A 6,134-nucleotide genomic window follows, 5' to 3' on the forward strand; every position below is an offset into this window, starting at 1 on the left:
AAGGAAGATGGGTTGATGTAACTAGGTCACTTGGTAATTTCAATTTCAGATGTAAATTTTTCTTTGTTTCAGAATTGTTGATCTGTGGAATATTTCTTGATTCTTCTTGGAAATTACAAATTAATTCAAATGATTGTAAAGTTCTCTGAAAGGCTCTACAGGTTTCTTAAGAGAATTTAAAAACCTGAAAATACCATATGACATATGCTTTATGAGTAAAGACACAGTGAATAGAGAATCAGCATCTCACCAATATCCCACTGCAGGTCAGTGGCAGCCACAAAAGAGGCATACTCCAAGCGTAAAGGAGAGTTTCCACCCTCAAAATACTCATGTTGTTTTGTTAGCCATTTTCTACAATCTGTGGCCTCATGTCACAACTTAACTGATTTGAGGACGCAGAAACCCCTGAGTTTCCATACTCCCAAGGCAACTGTCAGCCCTCCGTTTAAGAATAGCCTCGTAATTTGAGGGGAAATCTAGGTTACCTTCTCCACCTGGGCCTACCATAAACAAGCTATAAATCCCCTAAGGAAAGTCCAAAAATTGTCGCTTGATAGGTAAAGCCAACGGCTTCTGCAGGGACAGAAGTGAGACTCTACAACTCCAGTTCGTCCACCCCCCTCCTTCCTTTTTCAAATGATTATAAATCACTTTTCAAATGATTATAAATAGCATTGTTAATTAATGCATTTGTAATACAATTTAGAAAGTACTTATCGTGTTTATTATTTCATTTAATCCTGACAAACAATTTTGGGAAAATGGACATTGTGACCTTCATTTTATAGATGGAAAGAAATCAGCACAAAACGCATTGAGTAATCTCCCAAGAAGGTGTGAGCCAGGAGTAGTGAATTCAGAAAATAAGCCGTAGGTCTTCCACGTCCTCTTTGTACTACGTGGCAGTTCAGTGATTCCTCCAGTAAACACCTCCTGATGCCCACTGTGTGCTGGGCACTGCTCCAGGCACAAGGGATACAGCAGTGACTGAAACAGGTAAAAGTCTTGGCCTCATGGGGTTTCCATTCTAGTCATGCAACACAGGTAATACCAAAAAAAAAAAAAAAAAAAGAATGAAAAGATACGTAGTATGGAAGTTGGCCAATACCATGGAGAAAAATCAAACAGGGAAGTGGGTGGGGATTGTTGAGCCTGTTGCAATTTCAATGAGGGTGAACAGGGGAGGTTTCACTGAGAATGTGGCATTTAAATAGAGCCCCAGAAGAGGGGAAGGAGTGAGCCACGTGTGTACCTGGAGGAAAAGCACCTTGGGTGAAGTCCTCGATGCAGAATTTACCTGACATGTTCAAAGCAATGAAGGAGCTCAGTGAGGGTGAGATGAGCCAGGGAGGGATGAGAGCTGCAGTCAGAGACTAGGGTCTGGTCGCAGGGCCTCACAGTCCGCTGCATGACTTTGCCTCCTCCAGAGGAGACGGGATGCTACTAGGACTTTGGAGCGACATTATCGGACTTCCATTCTAAGATCACTCTGGCAGCAGTGTTGAAAATGGATTCAAGGGATTTCAGGCAGAATTAGGAAGACATCTGGGTAAGATATGAGGGGAGTATTTTGGAAACAAAGTCAACAGGATTTACTGGCAGACTGGATGTGAGATTTGACAAAGGACAAGCACAGAGGGTGGGTCCAGGTGTCTGGCCTGGGCAGTAAAAGGTGCTCATTCAACACCATGGGAATATGAGGGGGAGGCAGGTCTGGGGTGGGAGGGTGTGTTCACAGGAAGTCGGTTAGGAAACTGAGACATTAAAGCAGCCCCCAGAACATCCCGGTGCATACTCACAGGAGCCAAGACATGGAACCAACCGACGTGTGCATCGGCAGAGGAATGGGTAAGGAAAATGAGTTGTCTATACCTGTGGAATGCGACCCAGCCAGAAAGCAGAAGGAACTCCTGGCGTGCTCCGCAGGATGGGTGGAACTGGAGGACGTTACGCTAAGTTAAACAAGCCAGGAAGAGAAAGTTAAACACCGCATGTTCTCACTCATGTGTGGAAGCTAAAAAAAAAGTGGATTTCAAAGAAGCAAAAAGAGAACAGAGGATGCTAGAGGCTGGGAAGAGGAGGGGAAGGGGATGCTAGAGGCTGGGAAGGGGAGGGGAAGGGGATGCTAGAGGCTGGGAAGGGGAGGGGAAGAGGATGCTAGAGGGGGAAGGGGAGGGGAAGGGGATGCTAGAGGCGGAAGAGGAGGGGAAGGGGATGCTAGAGGCTGGGAAGAGGAGGGGAAGGGGATGCTAGAGGCTGGGAAGAGGAGGGGAAGGGGATGCTAGAGGCTGGGAAGAGGAGGGGAAGGGGATGCTAGAGGCTGGGAAGAGGAGGGGAAGGGGATGCTAGAGGCTGGGAAGAGGAGGGGAAGGGGATGCTAGAGGCTGGGAAGGGGAGGGGAAGGGGATGCTAGAGGCTGGGAAGGGGAGGGGAAGAGGATGCTAGAGGCTGGAAGGGGAGGGGAAGGGGATGCTAGAGGCTGGGAAGAGGAGGGGAAGGGGATGCTAGAGGCTGGGAGGGGAGGGGAAGGGGATGCTAGAGGCTGGGAGGGGAGGGGAAGAGGATGCTAGAGGCTGGGAAGGGGAGGGGAAGGGGATGCTAGAGGCTGGGAAGGGGAGGGGAAGAGGATGCTAGAGGCTGGGAAGGGGAGGGGAAGAGGATGCTAGAGGCTGGGAAGGGGAGGGGAAGAGGATGTAGAGGCTGGGAAGGGGAGGGGAAGCGGATGCTAGAGGCTGGAAGGGGAGGGGAAGGGGATGCTAGAGGCTGGGAAGGGGAGGGGAAGAGATAGGGAGGGTTTTGTGAAAGGACACAAGATCATAGCTAGACAGGAGGAATAAGTCCTTGTGTTCCATGCCACTGCAGAATGATCAGAATTTATATCATATCACTTCAAATGGCTAGAAGGAGGATATTGAACTTTCCCAACATGAAGAAATGATAAGTGTTTGAGGTGATGGATATGCCAACCACCCTCCTCTAATCACTGTACATCACACCTATTGAAACATCACTATGTACACCAGAAATATGTACAATGATTATTTGTCGATTAGAAATAAAGACTAGGCTGGGCCTGGTGCCTCACGCCTGTAATCCCAGTACTTTGGGAGGCCAACGCAGGCAGATCACGAAGTCAGGAGAGCGAGACCATCCTGGCCAACATGGTGAAACCCCAGCTCTACTAAAAATACAAAAATTAGCCAGGCGTGTTGACATGTGCCTTTAGCCCCAGCTACTCAGGAGGCTGAGGCAGGAGAATCGCTTGAACCTGGGAGGTGGAGGCTGCAATGAGCCGAGATTGTGCCACTGCACTCCAGTCTGAGTGACAGCCTCTGTGTCAAAAAACAAATAAATAAAATAAATAATAAACAAGAAGATTCCAGTGCAGTTATCAGGTGTGCTCAGTGAGAAATGGAATTGAGGGTGGAGCTCAGGCAGGAAGCATGCACTGAGAAGCCACCAGTTTGTAGATGGATGAGGTCACTGAGGCAACGAGAGCAGATGGCCAAGAGGAGCAGGCACCTCTAGATGGAGAGAACGTCCTGCTCTGTCAATGCTGCTGACCACAAGCAGCACAAAACTGAAAACTGAACACTGTATGTAGCAACTTGGAGATCACTGTGGTCTTGGAGTAAGATCAAGCTTCAGAGCCCCCACCCGGCAGCCCTCAAGGACTTGGAGAATCCACAGGGTGGGCACATCTGGGCCCCGCCCCGCCTGGCACACACCTGGCAACCAGATGAGCTTCTCATGCTGCGTGGGTTCACACTCGATGGCGTGGAGGAGTGTGGGAGGATACCTGACTGGGAGAGGGATAAACACAGGAAAGAATGCAAACATTTATTCCAGAGAGGCTGTGTGAAGAGAAACAGACATGGGTCTCAGCTGGAGATGACACTGGAGCAAAACATATTTTGTTTAAGATTGGGTCATATTGGTAAGAATGACCCCGTAAAGAGGAAAATGCTGACTGTGAAGGAAAGAGAAGGGAGAAGTGTCTGTCAAGTAGACAAAGGAGCAGCCACTCAGTGCACCCCCTGGATTAGGGGCTGTGTCAGGGGTGGGGCTGGACTCCCCCGTGGCAGGTGAGGAGGCGGAGCCCGGGGGCACAGAGGCTGGGAGCCAGGTGGGTATGTTGGTGAGCGGCCATGGGAGCTCTCTTCTGATTGCTCCTATCTTCTCAGGGAAATAGGAAACCAAGGCCTCCGCTGAGGGGAAGATGGAAAAAGAGGCATCCTAGTTTTAAGAAAAAAGGAAAAGGAATAAATCAGTCATCCAGGAAGAGAGAGAAGCAAGGGGCTAGAGAATTCTAACTGCCCAGTCAGCAGCCATAAACTTAAAATGAAGCAGTCGCCACGATGTTCTCTGTCTCTTTTCAGATGCATTCAGTTATGTAGGTGCAGTAGCTGAGTAGGAGGAGAGGTGAATTCAACAAGGGCTGTGGTTTAGCCAACTGAGTAAGACAGAAAAGGGGCTGGGGACTGAGGGCGGGGTGATACACGTATTGCATTGCCTTCTAACCCTCCAAAGACTACCTAGTCCCCAGAACATTCTAGCGGTGGCCCAATGACAGATTAGTTAAAAGGCAGCGGGATGCTCCCCATCTGGTTTCAGACATGGGGTTTATCCAACCCAGGGCATTGTCTCTAACTTGGTTCCAAGGACTATGTCAGGATGGGATGTCATTGTCCTTGGTGTCAACTACAAATGTAAGAACACTGTTGATCAAAACCCTTGCTTCCTTTAAAACTGGATGGTGGTTTTTATCACCCATAATTTATTTAAATTTCCCATTATTTTTGTTAATTTTGCCCCTGCCACATCTCAGGAAAATTAATTATGAAATTTTATTAGATTGGTGCAAACATAATTGAGTTTTTTGCTATTAAAAGTAATGGCAAAAACAACAATTAGATTTGCACCAACCTAATACTATCATCTATGAATGCAGCACTTCATTCCTTTTCACCCTCACTTACTTTACTCACACACCAAGTCCATTCTAATACTCTGATATTTAGTCAGCAAGCCCACGTTCAGTATAGTCAGACCCCAAATAATAACTAGTGCTGCCAGTCTCTGCCTCTTTACAGAGTGCTATATTTGTGGAAAAGTGAAAATGCTAAGCAAAAACTAATAAGTTTCTTGGGTATCCTTGGGTGGTACAATAGATAAGAGAAGTAACTGTGGGCTTATCTGTTCCTTATTGATAAGGATTATCTGCTAATGGATGCTTTTGAATCTGCTAATGTAGGCCCACAGGTCAATCTAGGCTGGAGTTGGGGAGATATTACTGGCATAATATAATAACAGGAATTTAGAGGTAGTTTCTCATATTAGTTTCAGGTTGTCCTGGCCTTTGCTACAACATAGCCATCCCTCCACCATCCCCACACATTAAGTAAAAGTCTATTGCATGATTGAGACATATGCTGGATGGGCTTTAGAGGAGTGAATTTCATAATCAGACACCTCGAGTGGGAAGAGGAGTGTGGCTTAGGGGCCATGAGTGATGCTAGAAACTGGGGAACAGCAGCACACAGTGAAGCAGCAGACACCAGATATCAGATATCCCCAAGCTCCAAGCTCCACACTAATGCGTGAGACCTCATTTCCCTAGGAAGGTGTCTTTCCATGCTCCATGTCCCAGTGGGAGCTTCTGAAGCTCTCCCAGTAAGTGTGAAGTTGGAGGGAGGTGTTCGGCTCTTCTTACACTGGCTCACTGGATTTTTTACCAACTGGGGTAATTTAGTCATCTGTGTCCATGGAAAGGAAGACTGCTAGTCAAGGGGCAACCTCTCAGACGTCACACTGGGCACTACAGTGATGCTTTCATTGCTGAGAAAACAGGATTAGAAAGTTGTGTTGTTTTGAAAAGACACACGTGGATCAGAGGGTGGGAAATAAATCCTCCAGTCTCAAAGGGGCCTGTGTTCTTGGAGTTGTTCCCGCAGATCCAGGCATCCAGAATTGAAATTCCTTACTATTAAGGAGAAGGCTGAGCTCTGTCAAGTCTTCCTTGGATTTTTTTTTTTTTTTTTTTTTTTTTAGAGACAGGGTCTCACCTTGTTGTCCAGGTTGGTCTTGAACTCCTGAGTTCAAGTGATACTTCTGGGATTTCAGGTGTGAGC

Source organism: Trachypithecus francoisi, unplaced genomic scaffold (assembly GCF_009764315.1).
Source record: "Trachypithecus francoisi isolate TF-2019V2 unplaced genomic scaffold, Tfra_2.0 Lachesis_group15, whole genome shotgun sequence".
Taxonomy (NCBI): Eukaryota; Metazoa; Chordata; class Mammalia; order Primates; family Cercopithecidae; genus Trachypithecus; species Trachypithecus francoisi.